The sequence below is a fragment of the Venturia canescens genome, chromosome 6, assembly GCF_019457755.1.
Source record: "Venturia canescens isolate UGA chromosome 6, ASM1945775v1, whole genome shotgun sequence".
Classification (NCBI taxonomy): domain Eukaryota; kingdom Metazoa; phylum Arthropoda; class Insecta; order Hymenoptera; family Ichneumonidae; genus Venturia; species Venturia canescens.
Window position 1 is genome coordinate 15,593,147 of NC_057426.1, and position 18,250 is coordinate 15,611,396.

The 18,250-nt window shown below is 38.5% G+C and overlaps 2 protein-coding genes across 4 annotated transcripts in view; one reads left to right on the forward strand and one right to left on the reverse strand.

Annotated features, from left to right (window-relative positions):
• LOC122411798 (cuticle protein 19-like) overlaps window positions 1–18,250 on the reverse strand; it is a 47,824-nt gene that overhangs the window by 11,288 nt on the left and 18,286 nt on the right. Inside the window, exon 1 of one of the 2 annotated variants that reach the window (XM_043420834.1) lies at window positions 18,007–18,159. The exons of the other annotated variant lie outside the window; for it this stretch is intronic. The gene's annotated coding sequence lies outside the window, so the exon portion shown is untranslated. Of the gene's footprint in view, window positions 1–18,006; window positions 18,160–18,250 lie in introns of those variants that run through there. 2 annotated transcript variants of the gene reach the window in all.
• The window catches only part of AkhR (Adipokinetic hormone receptor), a 33,995-nt gene that overhangs the window by 2,960 nt on the left and 12,785 nt on the right, over window positions 1–18,250 (forward strand). The window lies entirely within an intron of this gene.

Below are 18,250 nucleotides of genomic sequence, written 5' to 3' on the forward strand. Positions count from 1 at the left end.
TACACGCTTTTTGTTCTTTTAGGAGTATTTTATTTGTTACACAGGTGAAGAAATAATATTGTTCTTGCAAACGAAATATAAGGAAAAGGGAAATCACACACTGATGCTGCTACTTCACACAAAAAGCTCGGATCGCTTGAAGAAGAAAAAATACGTTACAAGAACGTGGACTCAGTGCCTAGAGCAAGAATTCAGAGAGTATAGCGTTGGCTGCTATATGCTGTTTCCGCTCGGCACTCTCTCCGCTTCGGCTCTGGTTTCCCTGGTGGCTGTGGATGGCTAATTGGGAATAGTACGGATGTTCGTAACGAAGGATCCGCCACAGCTGTGGTATGAAAAGAATGGTTGAGGGATGCGTTTTGTCTCGGGTACAGTGGCAGACTCATCAGTGGGGCTGATGCCAACTGTACCCTATCCCAGACGCTGTGGATGCGGGTACTGGGATAAGATGTGTTATATATTAAATGAGAGCCTGTCGAAGCGTATACGAGAAAGTTGTAGCCTCGTAGCGGTGGTTGCGTGAGTTACATGGAACGTCACAAGAGCAGAAAATAGGGGGCCATATAACGGCAACATTGCCAATTTGAGAATTAACATCACCTTTACTTCAACACTTTCGTCTTATGTCCGCGCTGCTCCCATAGATCCTCTTGCGCTCAAAGGCAAGGAGGGTATCACGCCCGCCACCACCAAAACAGCTTGTGCAGAGACTGTTCGAGACTGAAGGATCGAGTGAGCTGTCTCCATTAACAGTTTCATTGACCGTTTCCTCGGTCTCGATCCCGTCGTGTTTGCCATGAGGCGGCTCAAGGATGCTATCCTCTCAGCCGCCCTCCGGGCTGTCTTCTGTATGTGAGGCCAGAAGGTCATTTTCGTATTGAGAGTCACCCCCAGGTACTTGACTTCCCCCTTAGCCTACGTCTCGTCCGTCGTCACTCTGATGGGCCAGTACTGTCTGTACTCGTTTTCTCGTAAGAAACGTCAGTTCCGTCTTTTCTGTTGCGAGTTGTAGTCCGTGGTCTGTCATATCCAACGTCCAGCTTGTCTCATGGTTTGGTTCAACGTCAGCTGCGCCAGCTCAGGAGACCGCTCTGTGGATCACCGCCGCCACGTCATCAACGTAGGCGACGAGGAGCACTCCGAGCGGCGTCTCCAGCCGAAGCAGGCAGTCGCATAAACCATTCCAGAAGTCAGGTCCCAGTATCGACCCCTGTGCAACCCTAGCGGTGACCTGCCTTGTTACCTGTCTTTCAATCGTCTTGTAGGTTATCCGTCTGTTTTTCAGGTAATCCTCTACAACCCGAACCAGGTAAGATGAGATCCCGAAGTTGCTGTTAAGCGCCTCCAAGATATCCACCCACCTGACCGAGTTGAAGCCATTCCTGATGTCGAGTGTCGCCAGCAGTACGATAGGTCGTGCTGCGTGGCAGTGTCTGTCCAGTTCCAGGATGGAGTCGACCACCTTTTGAATCGCTATAATCGTCGATCGACCCCTCCTGAAACCGAACTGCAGGCCTGAAACAACCCCTCCGACAGCGGGAAGAGTTTACCTGTCGTATCGAGTAAACTCAGCGGTCGGTAGGTCGATGGCGTATTAGGATCGCCCTTACCTTTTGGCATAAGGACGAGCCTCACCTTATCATTAATTCACAATAATATCTCTTGTATATTACAGAAAAATTTGTTTGCATTTTTTCTATAATGAATGCAATTAAGTTAAAATCTCTAGGAGGTCATTTTCTCAATTCCCTCTGTATGCATACATGTGATCTGCATACAGGAACACCAGATCTAGAAGAGTCCTGATTTTTATTTGAATGAGCAATTTGAATGAAAAGTGATGGGCCGGACAAGTACTTTTAGCACATATTTAAACATCATTTGTACCGATACGAAATCGACATCGAATATTGTGAATACCAGGGGATCCTGATTTTTTTTCGGATTTGAACGCTTCTCAGAACAATTTCATATTGTGGAAAATTGTGGATTATATACTAATAAAATACTCATTCTCCGATTGATGTTATAAATTTTAGTGCTGCACATAACTAAGATGGTAACTTTTTTCATTAACTAGAACTTTCTCAAGTTCCGGATGCTTCTCGTAGGAATGAATTTCTCACGTTCTATTTGAATTTTTTTTCCTTTACAATATATTTACTGATTTGTATTTTTTTTAATATAATGTTTTTTCATGATTTGTGAAAGCTTTCCTTAATTGTTTTGTTGAAATTATTTACAGTTGGTTTTGTAATTTTATTTTACATACCATTATGTTTTGAATTTTTTTCATTCGTCATCCGATGTACTCGTCACTTTTGCAATTATTTGACAACGTTTTGTTCCTTTGAATCAAATGTTTTTCATACATTACCAAGATTTAGAAGATTCATTTTTTTTATTCATTACGTTTGGAATGGTTTTTTTTATAACCTTCAGTAATGAATTGGTCATTTGGTCAAAATGAACCTTCAGAATTGGCTATTTGAAGCAAGTTTCGAGAGAATAGATCGAACAACTTCTTATAAATTATCGTGCATTTGTGTTTTGAACTACACGAGTGCCACATGGGGTTTCACTGAGACTACTGTCCAGGTGACATAAAACATAAATGTACTTGTCTCCAATTTTTCCACAGCATTCGTGCTGTTACTTATGATTTGATTTGACTACTTTTTGTGCACTGTGAACTTGAAAAAATTTTACAGAATATTGGAAAATCAAATTCTTCATGTTAGGGCACAATATAGATAATTGTTATTGTTAATTCATTTTTTGTTCGTTCCAAGGAATGCATACTCCATGAGTAACATATGTAGGGTTTATTCACTGAGACTACCGTTCAGATGTAATGATTATCACCCATCAGAATGTATTTGCGAAAAGACATTTATTGAATAAATTTTTAATTAAAATTATTCCCCGTCTCGTTGAAAGAGATATCGAAAAAAAGGGAACAAAAATTTTTTAATTAAATTACGGCTAATTTATTTAAAAATTCAAAAAATTGCAACGAATTATAAATTTCAATATCGTTAAATAACGACAGGATTTCAACGACTAAGGCACTCGAATCTTTTTTTCAGATAACGCGATATTGATCGATTGGAATAATGAAATCCAACATAAGGGGATCACCCTGTGTGGCAGTCGGATTTTGAGGGATTTTTTCGCGTTTTTTTTGCGGCACGGAAAAAAAATATAAACTTTTGAAATTTGAAGGATTTATTCAATGGTATTTCAACTCTATGGTAGAATCTTTTAACTCTGATATCTCTGGTAGATTCGGTGTAAAGCTACTCCACAGGAACATGTTTCTTCATAGTCTCCACGATTCTGGGGGATCGGTTTATCTGAGATCAAAAAACCAAGGAGCGTATTGATTAGTAAAGCAGTGGTTATCACCTAAATTAAAATCATACAAAAATATTAAAAATTGAAGGATTTTTCTATTTTGAAACACCTGATTTCAATTTTTCAAAATGTTGCATAGCTCGATAATCCTTCAATTTTTAATATTTCTGTATGATTTTAGTTCAGGCGGTAGCCACTGCTTTATAAATCAAAACGCTCCTTGATTTTTTGATCGCAGATAAACGGAACCCCCGGGAATCGTAGAGATCATGGAGAAACATATGGGATCCTGTGGACTAATTTTACACCGAATTAATCCGGACATCAGAGTTAAAAAATTCTGTCATAAAGTTTACAACCCACGGCCCAAGTGTTAGATGCCAAGAAATCCAACTTTCGGGCCTAGGGTCGTAATATACTATTTCTTCAAACTGATATCACAACTTTTCAAATTTCGAAATATCGACCGGTCTATAATCAAGAGACGCGGTAGCGGCTCGACGCCAAGTATTAAAAGGAAATATAATATATATTTTATTTAAATATTAATTAATAATAAAATATTATTATAATAAATATTTTATTATAATTAATATTTATACAATATATAATATAAAATGATAATAATATAATAAAACAAAAAAATTGAATAATACGAATAACATTAAATAATAAATAATAAAAATAAAAAAATATAAAATTCTGGTCGACGCCGCTGGAATTTTCGAGGATGTCTAGGGCGATAGATCATGGGTTTTGGAAGACTAGGTTTAGGTACATTCTATCGCGAATTTCGATTTCTAGGTGGACGACCCCATAGTTTTTTATGTCCAGATATATTCCTCCATGGTTTTCGCGATCGAGGTTGACGGCTCCACAGGTTTCGATGTCCAGGTATGTTTCTCCATGGTTTTCGTGGTCTCGGATAATTCCTCTATGGGTTTCGATGTCTAGGTATATTCCTCTATGGTTTCTGATGTGCAGGTGTATTTCTCCATAGTTTTTAATGTCCAGGTGTATTTCTCCATAGTTCTTGATGTCTAAGGTATATTTCTCCATGGTTTTCGTGGTCTAAGTATGTCTCTTCATGGTTTTCGCGGTCGAGGTCGACGGTTCCACAGTTTTGGATGTCTAGGTATGTTTCCCCATGATTTTCGTGGTCTAGGATAATTTCTCCATGGGTTTTGATGTCTAGGTATATTCCTTCATGGTTTTCAATGTCTAGACGTGTTCCTTCATGGTTTTCGTGGTCCAGGTATATTCCTCCATGGTTTTCGATGTATGGATATGTTTCTCCATGGTTTTCGTGGTCTAGATACAATCCTCCATGGTTTTCGTGGTCTAGGTACGGTTCTTCATGGTTTTCAATGTCTAGGCATGTTCCTTCATGTTTTTCGTCATCCAGGTATATTCCTCCATGGTTGTCTCGGTGTAGGTAGATTCCTCCATGGTTTTCGTGGTCTAGGTATGTTTCTTCATGGTGTTCGTAGTCGAGGTCGACCGCTCCACAGTTTTCGATGTCCAGGTATGTTACTCTCGGGTTTTCGTGGTCGAGGATAATTCCTCCATGGGTTTTGATGTCTAGGTATATTCCTTCATGGTTTTGAATGTCTGGACATGTTCCTTCATGGTTTTCGTGGTCCAGGTATATTCCTCCATGGTTTTCGATGTATGGATATGTTTCTCCATGGTTTTCGTGGTCTAGGTAGATTCCTGCATGGTTTTCGTGGTCTAGGTATGTTTCTTCATGGCTTTCGCAGTCGAGGTCGACGGCTCCACAGTTTTCGATGTCCAGGTATGTTTCTCTCGGGTTTTCGTGGTCTAGGATAATTCCTCCATGGGTTTCGATGTCTAGGTATATTCCTCCATGGTTTTCAATGTCTAGGCATGTTTCTTCATGGTTTTCGTGGTCTAGGATAATTCCTCCATGGGTTTTGATGTCTAGGTATATTCCTTCATGGTTTTCGATGTCTGGATATGTTCCTACATGGTTTTCGTGGTCCAGGTATATTCCTCCATGGTTTTCAATGTATGGATATGGTTCTCCATGGTTTTCGTGGTCTAGGTATGTTTCTTCATGGCTTTCGCAGTCGAGGTCGACGGCTCCACAGTTTTCGATGTCCAGGTATGTTTCTCTCGGGTTTTCGTGGTCTAGGATAATTCCTCCATGGGTTTCGATGTCTAGGTATATTCCTCCATGGTTTTCAATGTCTAGGCATGTTTCTTCATGGTTTTCGTGGTCTAGGATAATTCCTCCATGGGTTTTGATGTCTAGGTATATTCCTTCATGGTTTTCGATGTCTGGATATGTTCCTACATGGTTTTCGTGGTCCAGGTATATTCCTCCATGGTTTTCAATGTATGGATATGGTTCTCCATGGTTTTCGTGGTCTAGGTATGTTTCTTTATGGTTTTCGCAGTCGAGGTCGACGGCTCCACAGTTTTCAATGACCAAGTATGAAGGACCATGAAAACCATGTTCCTTCATGGTTTTCGTGGTCCAGGTATATTCCTCCATGTTTTTCGTCGTCCAGGTATATTCCTCCATGGTTTTCAATGTCTACGCATGTTTCATCATGGTTTTCGTGGTTCAGGTATATTCCTCCATGGTTTTCGATGGCTGGATATGTTTCTCCATGGTTTTCGTGGTCTGGGTATGTTTCTTCATGGTTTTCGCAGTCGAGGTCGACGGCTCTACAGTTTTCGATGTTCAGGTATGTTTCTCTCGGGTTTTCGTGGTCGAGGATAATTCCTCCATGGGTTTCGAAGTCTAGATATATTCCTCCATGGTTTTCAATGTCTAGGCATGTTTTATCATGGTTTTCGCGGTCGAGGTCGACGGCTCCACAGTTTTCGATGCCCAAGTATGCTTCTCCATGGTTTTCGTGGTCTAGGATAATTCCTCCATGGGTTTTGATGTCTAGGTATATTCCTTCATGGTTTTGAATGTCTGGACATGTTCCTTCATGGTTTTCGTGGTCCAGGTATATTCCTCCATGGTTTTCGTGGTCTAGGTACATTGCTGCATGGTTTTCGTGGTCTAGGTAGATTCCTCCATGGTTTTCGTGGTTCAGGTATATTCCTCCAGAGTTTTCGATGTCTGGATATGTTTCTCCATGGTTTTCGTGGACTAGGTAGATTCTTCCATGGTTTTCGTGGTCTAGGTAGATTCCTCCATGGTTTTCGTGGTCTAGGTATGTTTCTTCATGGCTTTCGCAGTCGAAGTCGACGGCTCCACAGTTTTCGATGTCCAGGTATGTTTCTCTCGGGTTTTCGTGGTCTAGGATAATTCCTCCATGGGTTTTGATGTCTAGGTATATGCCTTCATGGTTTTCGATGTCTGGATATGTTCCTACATGGTTTTCGTGGTCCAGGTATATTCCTCCATGGTTTTCGATGTATGGATATGTTTTTCTATGGTTTTCGTGGTCTACGTAGATTCTTCCATGGTTTTCGTGGTCTAGGTATGTTTCTTCATGGTTTTCGCAGTCGAGGTCGACGGCTCCACAGTTTTCAATGACCAAGTATGAAGGACCACGAAAACCATGTTCCTTCATGTTTTTCGTGGTCCAGGTATATTCCTCCATGTTTTTCGTCGTCCAGGTATATTCCTCCATGGTTTTCAATGTCTAGGCATGTTTCATCATGGTTTTCGTGGTTCAGGTATATTCCTCCATGTTTTTCGATGTATGGGTATGTTTCTCCATGGTTTTCGTGGTCTAAGTTGATGGATCCACAGTTTTCGATGGCTAGGTCTGAGTTTCCATAGTTTTTGTTCTTCAGGTATATTTCTTCATCATTTCCGTGATCTAGGTCGATGACTCCATACTTTTCGATGTCTAGGTATGTGTCTACATATTTTTCAATGTCTACGTATATTCCTCCATGGTTTTGGATGTTCAGGTATACTTCTTCATAGTTTTAAATGTCTACGTATGTTCCTTCATGGTTTTCGTGGTCCAGGTATATTCCGTCATGGCTTTTGATGCTAGGTCAACAATTCCATAGTTTTCGATGTTTGGTTATGGTTCTCCATGGTTTTCATGGTCTAGGTCGACGGTTCCATTGTTTTCGATGTCTACGTCGACAGCTCCATGGTTTTCGATGGCTAGGTATATTTCTCCATGGCTTTCGTCGTCCTGGTATGTTTTTTCATGCTTTTCGAGGTCTAGATCAACGGCTCCGTAGTTTTCAATGTCCAGGTATGTTTTCCCATTGTTTTCGTGGACTAGGTTGACGACTTCATAGTTTTCACTATCCCGGTCGATAGCTCCATAGTTTCCGATGTTAAGGTGAATTTGTCCATGGTTCCCGATATGAAAGTTAATGGCTCCATAGTTTCCATAGTCTAGGTGGATGCCTTCGTATTTTTCAATATATATTCGACAATTTTATATTTCCCGATATTTAGGTAAACGGTGCAATGGTTTACGATATATTTCCTCATAGTTATCGATATCTAGATCTGCGATTTAATAGTTTGCATTGACGAGGCAGGTTCAGACGTTACAGAAGACCATGAAAAAATATCACTGGACACCAATAACCATAAAGCTGTGGTCTTAGACATTGAATACCATGGAAACATCTCCTTGGACATTGCAAACCATTGACAGTATCCATGTCAACATGGAATCCATGAATGAAAAGAAGATAGTTTCAAAAATCATTTTTCCAAGTAAACAAGTGGAGCTTTTCAAAAAAAGGAATAGAAAATGAAAATATCATCCCATTGCATAGGAATTTCCCAATCTTTCATTGGAAAATTCGATTTGCTGAATGAATAGTCAAAATCGTCACCATTATTGCTTGTAAAAGGTTTCAACTCACATGAACTGTGACGGATTTTTCCAAGCCCCGAAAAATGCCACAAAAGTCTGGCTCTCTTTCCCGTCGATTTTAAACAAAATCTAAGATGGAAATTTTAAAGTTGGGCGCCAGTCGCAAAGCGACTCGACGGCAAAGAGAGAGAGACGTAAAGTTGACCAGCTTGCGATCAGCGGGATGGGCGGGGTGACCTCGAGGATAATTAAAACACAAAAATTACGTTTGGAAATAATAATAACAAATTTAATCTTAAAGTCGGAAATTATAAGAAAAATGACAACAGAAATATGCACGCTCGGGATAAGTTCCAGGTGCAAACAAATTTACATTATTTCGTTCAAGAAAAGAATTTACCCAAATTTAATTTATCGAAAGATTTAACACGGGAGAACGAAAATATAACGATTACGCGACTCTACTGAACCACGGGGGAAGAATCGCGAACTCACACACTCAAAATTCTCGCACGCTCACACACAAAATTGGTCGGGATCCTACATTCTCTACAATCTAAACCGAGCTCGAATTTATTCTCTCCGTGGATCTACTCACGGTCGAGAAAATAAATTTTAAGATGAAAACGAAATTATCGATGTTTTATTCGCAATACCGAGCCCCCGATATTCGGTTACTCGGTCGAGCTATCGAACGTTGTTCGCGTCAGATCATCCCGACCCAGTCACTCAATTACACAATTTCGCGACCCTTCAACCCGGGAAACAACTTACGTCAATCGGGAACAATTATTTACCAAACGCGGAACTTGGAAACACGAAACACGAAAATTGGAGATCTCGAGTACGGCCACGATTACTCTTCGACACAAAAGTTAACTTTAAATAACGCGAAACGCTAAACGGGCGACCGCGGGAACAAAAATCAAAAGAGCCGACAAAGAAACGCGTGACAGAGTCGTCATCGTGACCAAATTTCTCTCAACACAAGAGAAGGATGGTAATTCTTTTAATTATGCACGATCACGAAAAATATGACCCGGGAAAGAGGTTCGAGGGCCCACCAACCAAACCAGAAAGTGATAAGGAAGGAACTCACGGTGTTTCTTCCCATTTTCGCGACACGTCCTCTCTGCTCGATACTTCACGAGAATCTCCTCGAGAACCAGAACGTTACGCGTAACGAGGATTTTGTCTCCCGCCCCTCTCCTAATTTCGAATACTCCCGAAAATTATTGACAGGTCCGGCGCAATTACAAAATTGGTCCGAGCGTTAGACAGGGCCCCAGAATGAGTTTTAAAATCGGGAAATGCTACACACGATGTCAATGCATTTTACCCCTGGTTCGACCATTATATTTTTTACGCAAGAAAACGGACCGTGGAGTTCGCATAATTTACGGGACCTCGCGAGAATGATGCGATGATCGCCGTTCGATGATTGTAGACGGGAGAATCCGGCGGGTACGACGGCCCTGGCGTAACGATGGAAAAACAACCAAGTCCTCGATGCCAAACGAATATTTTCCAACTCGAATATTCTCGAGCCTTCCGTGAGATTTCCGTTGCCTCGTCCTTGTATCAACAACAGAATGCGAAGTCCTTTCTCTCTCTCTCTCTATCTTTCCCGGGATCACTCACATGAAAAAATGTATTCCAAGACGCAAATTAATAAAATATTAACAAAACTATCGCCCTAAGCAAGCCCTGTGAGATAATCGTGTGGCCGAAGTATCGAGCAGGAGCTATGGAAGCGCTCTCCTTCCGATACTTTATGCTTTAGTGACGGTCAAAAATAAAAAACCGTCACAGAACATAACCGCACAGTTTTCGTCCGTCTACATAGAAAAATTGGCTGTGTCGATTGCTTTTGGCACATAGAGAAAAGCACTCAACTTGAAACAAATCGTTTTAAAAATTTTCGTCGAAGACGAGGAATGTATTTTTTTTCTTAAGTAAATATTGTCACGCCTCTAAAAAATAAGCTAAATTAGAAAAAAAAATAATTGACAAAGTAAAAAAAGAACGCCAATTATTAAAAGGTCGCGACCGTAGTTTCCAATAATTTTCTATATTTGCATTATCAATAAAAAACTTCAAAATATAAAAAAAAAATGAGATCGTTTTCTGAAGTTGACAAATATAGTGAATGAAATACGATTCCTATATAGTTGTCACGTCTCGCAAAAAGAAGTGAAATCAGTAAATATTAAAACTTCAAAAAGTAAAAAAGGCACGCCAAGTATTAAAAGGTCGTGACCGTCGTTTTAAATGATTTTCTATATTCGCATTGTCAATAAATAAATTTAAAAAAATGTTTAACTGTGAAAAAATATGAATACAGTGAATGAATTACGTTTCCTGTAGGAATTCTGAATTTTGGAAATAAAAAAAAATGACATCATTTTCTAACGTAGCCAAGTACAGTGAATGAATTAAGGTTCTTGTGGAATTCATTCGTGTACACTTTTAGCCCTAATCCCTCACTTATTCAGAAAAATTGTCCAGCAAACGTCACAGAGCAACAAAGGTTTCTCGAATGATTCTGCAATTATTAAGAGATTATCATCTGTTTTTATGCTAGCTTGGGTTATAAACTTAAAACAGTTTACGCGTACAAGTGCATGCATTGTATCTATACGATGAACTGCACAAATTCATTTTCAACATTACACACAAGCTTGGCGTGCATGGTTTTCAATCGGAAGCTCGGCGAAGGAATGCCTCATCCGTCCGTATATTTGAAGAAAACTTGATGATCCTCTCATGTAATTGTTTTTTAATTTGCCATCCCTTTTCCATCCAACTATTTTATTGAGTAGTTCGACATGAGATCCTGCGCTGTGTACACAAAGGAAAATATCTATACTTGACTAGTTTGACTGATAAATTCATTACTCCAAATGTTTTGTATTCAACGCGTTTTCTTTTCTCAAATCAATGTTTACACAGCTTACTTCTTTGTTCATCCATTTCAATACTTGTGTAATTCATCCAATCATCTGCCCATTTGGTAAAAAAAAGAGTGTACGGACAAACGAGTGAAAGTGACGCGTGGATAAATTAAAATGCGTATGGGCATGAAAGAATGGCCGTATCTATCCGTAAAAGATAAAGGCATATAAAGGGATTGATTGATTTCATTTCTTTATCCGTTCGTTTAATTGTTCAATTTTATCCACAAATTTCACCCATCTGTATTGTTTACCAAATCATTATATAACAGGGCCTCTCATATTTTATTGGGGGATCGGTTTTTTTCACACTCGTTCATACAATTCTAATTAATTATTGTTTTCATAGTAAATTTGAACAATTGTCTCTTCCCGAGCTTCCGATTGAAAACCATGCACGCCAAGCTTGTGTGTAATGTTGAAAATGAATTTGTGCAGTTCATCGTATAGATACAATGCATGCACTTGTACGCGTAAACTGTTTTAAGTTTATAACCCGAGCTAGCATAAAAACAGATGATAATCTCTTAATAATTGCAGAATCATTCGAGAAACCTTTGTTGCTCTGTGACGTTTGCTGGACAATTTTTCTGAATAAGTGAGGGATTAGGGCTAAAAGTGTACACGAATGAATTCCACAAGAACCTTAATTCATTCACTGTACTTGGCTACGTTAGAAAATGATGTCATTTTTTTTTATTTCCAAAATTCAGAATTCCTACAGGAAACGTAATTCATTCACTGTATATGTTACAATAGATCTCATATTTTTTCACAGTTAAACATTTTTTAAAATTTATTTATTGACAATGGGAATATAGAAAATCATTTAAAACGACGGTCACGACCTTTTAATACTTGGCGTGCCTTTTTTACTTTTTGAAGTTTTCAGTTATTCGATATGTTGAACTCCACCCAATATTGAGAGATTTTTGATGAAAAATGATAAATGTTGTTCAAAAAAGTCAATTTGGTCCGTGAAGTGGAAAAAAATTGAGTAAAGAACAATAAACTTAAAATTTCAATTTTTTTTTTCTATTTCAATCTAGAATAACTCCTGAAGAAGTAAATTTAGGGAAAAATACCAAGAGACCTTCTTTGTAGAGCATCAAATTTGCTTCAAGAATCTGTCATGTTCATTTTTATATTCATTAATTCGTTAATTACAATATTTCAAAGTAAAATAGTCAAATCGAAAAAATATATCGATTTAAAAAGCTTAATAACTTGGAAACGGCTCGTCTGATGAAAATTTGCAATTAGACCTTTTTTGTAGGAAATTCAATTTCATATGTAAATGAGTGGAAATAGATGTTTTTCATTCCAATCTCCTAGCAGCTTTGACCTAAAACATGCTAGGAATAATCATGCATAAAAATCAAAAACGGCAATGATAGACCTCTTAAAATTAATATTAAGGGCACTAACTTTCACCAAATTTTTTTTTCGTCATTCTGAATAATATTCTCGATATATTTTTTGGAAAAAAAAATATTGATTTTTCTTGGCTCAGTTTAAAATACACCTGCACATCAGAAACCATAGAGAAATATACCTAGACATCGAAACCCATGGAGAAACATACCTGGACATCGAAAACTGTAGATCCATCGACCTCGACCGCGAAAACCATGAAGAAACATACCTAGACCACGAAAACCATCGAGGAATCTACCTGGACCACGAAAACCATGAAGGAACATGTCTAGACATGTTCCAAACCCTGGAGGAGTATATCTAGACATCGAAACCCATGGAAGAATTATCTTAGACCACAATAACCCGAAAGAAACATACTTGGACATCGAAAACTGTGGAGCCGTCGACCTCGACTGCGAAAACTATGGGGGAATCAAGAGACGCGGTAGCGGCTCGACGCCAAGTATTAAAAGGAAAAACTGCAGCGCAAAAGAAAAGCCAGCGCGAGCCCTGCCGCTACTCTTATATACGAGAATATGCCGGTTTTATCAAGAGACGCGGTAGCGGCTCGACGCCAAGTATTAAAAGGAAAAACTGCAGCGCAAAAGAAAAGCCAGCGCGAGCCCTGCCGCTACTCTTATATACGAGAATATGCCGGTTTTATGACGTCACAGAATTTTCAAATGGCTCTCACAAATAAACCATTTCATGAAAGAACTTGAAAATTTGTGACGATTTTTTTTCGATTTTTCTCTTTCCATTGGTCTTTGTTGCAAGTAAATCCGTCCAGTAGATCCTGATATATGTAACGTTAGTGATTTAAAATCCATCATTTCGGGATTTTCATTTTCTTAGAGACAGAGGGGCGTAAGTTACGCTTGTTTACATTTGGACTTACGTCCTTTGCACGATTTCTTACTTTTGTCACACTCTACGTCACGTACTACGCTGAACGCGGCTACCCCCTCTCCTTCTGCGTCGCCGAGCGAGAGAGACAGAGAATGGGCGCACAGCGGGGGCAATACCAGCTCCTGGTTTGCGCATAAAATATGTATATAATTATATAATATATATTTTATTTATTAATATTAATTAATAATAAAATATTATTATAATAAATATTTGAATATAATTAATATATAATATAATATATATATTATATTATACAATATATAATATAAAATGATAATAATATAATAAAATAAAAAAATTGAATAATATGAATAACATTAAATAATAAATAATAAAAATAAAAAAATATAAAATTCTGGTCGACGCCGCTGGATTTTTCGAGGGTGTCTAGGGCGATAGCTCATGGTTTTTGGAGGACTAGGTTTAGGTACATTCTATCGCGATTTTCGATTTCTAGGTGGACGACCCCATAGTTTTTTATGTCCAGATATATTCCTTCATGGCTTTCGTCGTCTAGGTATGTTTTTTCATGGTTTTCGAGGTCTCGGTCGACGGCTCCTTAGTTTTCGAGGTCCAGGTATGTTTCTCCATGGTTTTCATGGTTTCGGATAATTCCTCCATGGATTTCGATGTCTAGGTATATTCCTCCATGGTTTCTGATGTGCGAGTGTATTTCTCCATAGTTTTTCATGTCCACGTGTATTTCTCTATAGTTCTTGATGTCTAAGGTATATTTCTCCATGGTATTCGTGGTCTAAGTATGTCTCTTCATGGTTTTCGCGGTCGAGGTCGAGGGCTCCACAGTTTTCGATGTCTAGGTATGTTTCTCCATGATTTTCGTGGTCTAGGATAATTTCTCCATGGGTTTTGATATCTAGGTATATTCCTTCATGGTTTTCGTGGTCCAGGTATATTCCTCCATGGTTTTCGATGTATGGATATGTTTTTCCATGGTTTTCGTGGTCTAGGTACAATTCTCCATGGTTTTCGTGGTCTAAGTACAATCCTCCATGGTTTTCGTGGTCTAGGTACATTTCTTCATGGTTTTCGATGTCTAGGCATGTTCCTTCATGGTTTTCGTGATCCAGGTATATTCCTCCATGGTTTTCGATGTATGGATATGTTTCTCCATGGTTTTCTCGGTGTAGGTAGATTCCTCCATGGTTTTCGTGGTCTAGGTATGTTTCTTCATGGTGTTCGTAGTCGAGGTCGACGGCTCCACAGTTTTCGATGTCCAGGTATGTTTCTCTCAGGTTTTCGTGGTCAAGGATAATTCCTCCATGGGTTTCGATGTCTAGGTATATTCCTCCATAGTTTTCAATGTCTAGGCATGTTTCTTCATGGTTTTCATGGTCGAGGTCGATGGCTCCACAGTTTTCGATGTCCAAGTATGCTTCTCTATGGTTTTCGTGGTCTAGGATAATTCCTCCATGGGTTTTGATGTCTAGGTATATTCCTCCAGGGTTTTCGATGTCTGGATATATTTCTCCATGGTTTTCGTGGTCTAGGTAGATTCCTCCATGGTTTTCGTGGTCTAGGTAGATTCTTCCATGGTTTTCGTGGTCTAGGTATGTTTCTTCATGGCTTTCCCTGTCGAGGTCGACGGCTCCACAGTTTTCGATGTCTAAGCATGTTTCTTCATGGTTTTTGTGGTCTAGGATAATTCCTCCATGGGTTTTGATGTCTTGGTATATTCCTCCATGGTTTTCGATGTATGGATATGTTTCTCCATGGTTTTCGTGATCCAGGTAGATTCCTCCATGGTTTTCGCAGTCGAGGTCGACGGCTCCACAGTTTTCGATGTTCAGGTATGTTTCTCCATGGTTTTCGTTGTCTAAGTTGATGGTTCCACAGTTTTCGATGGCTATGTCTGAAATTACATAGTTTTTGTTCTCTAGGTATATTTCTTCATCATTTCCGTGATCTAGGTCGATGACTCCATACTTTTCGATGTCTAGGTATGTGTCTACATATTTTTCAATGTCTAGGTATATTCCTCCATGGTTTCGGACGTCCAGGTATATTTCTTCATAGTTTTCTTCTAGGTATGTTCCTTCATGGTTTTCGTGGTCCAGGTGTATTCCGTCATGGCTTTTCATGCTAGGTCAACAATTCCATAGTTTTCAATGTTTGGTTATGGTTCTCCATGGTTTTCATGGTCTAGGTCGACGGCTCCATTGTTTTCGATGTCTACGTCGACAGCTCCATGGTTTTCGATGGCTAGGTATATTTCTCCATGGCTTTCGTCGTCCTGGTATGTTTTTTCATGCTTTTCGAGGTCTAGATCAACGGCTCCGTAGTTTTCAATGTCCAGGTATGTTTTCCCATTGTTTTCGTGGACTAGGTTGACGACTTCATAGTTTTCACTATCCCGGTCAATAGCTCCATAGTTTCCGATGTTGAGGTGAATTTGTCCATCGTTCCCGATATGAAAGTCAACGGCTCCATAGTTTCCGATAGTGCGGTGAGTTTTTCTAAGGTTTTCGATATCTAGGTCGATGGCTCTATTGTTTTCGACGTCTAATTAGATGCCTTCGTATTTTTCAATATATATTCGACAATTTTATATTTCCTCATATTTAGGTAAACGGTGCAATGGTTTACGATGTATGTCCTCATAGTTATCGATATCTAGATCTGCGATTTAATAGTTTACATTAACGAGGCAGGTTCACACGTTACAGAAGACCATGAAAAAATATCACAGGATACCGATAACCATAAAGCTGTGGTCTTAGACATTGAATACCATGGAAACATCTCCTTGGACATTGCAAACTATTGACAGTATCCGTGTCAACATGGAATCCACGAATGAGAAGAAGATAGTTTCAAAAATCATTTTTCCAAGTAAACAAATGGAGCTTTTCAAAAAAAGGAATAGAAAATTAAAATATCATCCCATTGCATAGGAATTTCCCACTCTTTCATTGGAAAATTGAATTTACTGAATGGATAATCAAAATCGTCGCCATTATTGCTTGTAAAAGGCTTCAACTCACGTGAACATAACCGCAGTTTTCGTCCGTCTACACAGAAAAATTGGCTGTAGAATAGTGTCGATTGCTTTTGTCACATAGAAAAAAGCACTCAACTTAAAACAAATCGATTTAAAAATTTTTGTTGAAAACGAGGAATGTATTTTTTTTCCTGAATAAATATTGTCCCGCCTCTTAAAAATAAGTGAATTCAGAAAAAAAATAATTGAAAAAGTAAAAAAGGAACGCCAAGTATTAAAAGGTCGCGACCGTAGTTTTCAATGATTTTCTATATTTGCATTATCAATAAAAAACTTGAAAATATAAAAAAAATGAGATCGTTTTCTGAAGTTGCCAAATACAGTGATTGAAATATGGTTCCTATATAGTTGTCACGTCTCTCAAAAAGCAGTGAAATCAGTAAATATTAAAACTTCAAAAAGTAAAAAAGGCACGCCAAGTATTAAAAGGTCGCTACCGTAGTTTTAAAAATGATTTTCTATTTTTGCATTGTCAATAAAAAAATATGAAAAAATTATTAACTATGAAAAAATATGAGATCTATTGTAACATATACAGTGAATGAATTACGTTTCCTGTAGGAATTCAGAATTTTGGAAATAAAAAAAAAATGAGATCATTTTCTAACGTAGCCAAGTAAAGTGAATGAATTAAGGTTCCTGTGGAATTCATTTGTGTACACTTTTAGCCCTACCCTATCACTCACTTCTACAGGAAAATTTTCCAGCAAGCGTCACAGAGCAACAAAGGTTTCTAGAATGATTCTGCAATTATTAAGAAATTAACATCTGCTTTTATGCTAGCTCAGGTTATAAACTTAAAACATTTTACACAATATGATACAAGAACCTTTTATAAAGAAAAGCGCAAATACGTGTAGAAGTGCATGCGTTGTATCTATGCGATGTACTGCACAAATTCATTGTCAATATTACACACAAACTTTCCTTATTTTCCTGCCCTAGGTGTGTAATATACTATATATAAATATATATATATGTTATGTGTAAACCAGGAGCTGGTATTGCCCCTGCTGTGCGCACATTCTCTGTCTCTTTCGCTCGGCGATGTACAAGGAGAGGGGGTAGCCGCGTTCAGCGTAGTGCGTGACGTAGTGTGACAGAACGTAAGAAATTGTACAATGGACGTAAGTCCAATTGTAAACATGCTGAACTTACGCCCGTCTGTCTCTAAGATATATATTAAAGTTCCCGAAACGATGGATTTTAAATCACTAACGTTTACATATCTCAGTTTTCAATATATGTGTTGAAATTATAATCGTTCATTTGGTAATTCCTGAAAGAAAGTCTATTATTGATCCATACCGATTATTGAAGAAGCATGATTTCATGTGATAGACTAATGAGAATCGGAGAGTAAATTCGAGGAGAATCATTCATAGTCAATTTTGAGATTGAGAGAGAATTACTTAATTTGAGATGGCGAGATGTGCAAGACAGGACTCATACGGTGAGATAGAGTTTCGACATTGAGATGGATACAACCGTGTGAGCTGAGGATTATCTATGTCTTGCACCTTACATTCTATAGTTGAGATAAATTAATAAGTCGTAAACTAACCTTGATTAGGAGTATCACGAAATAGACAACTGAACCAATAATATGAATATACCAGAATTGTGCTCTCCTTATTTCTCTCAATCAATATCGTTCTTTCTCTATCGATGATCTGCTCTCTATACCGCTGTTTTTTTTCTTTTTTTTCTGGAGACAAAATCTGGAGTCCTTATTATCTTGGAAACTACCCAAGCATCTAGGCCTCCTCTCAGGCTTGTTTTTCTGTGTCGATGTTCAGGTTGTGTGT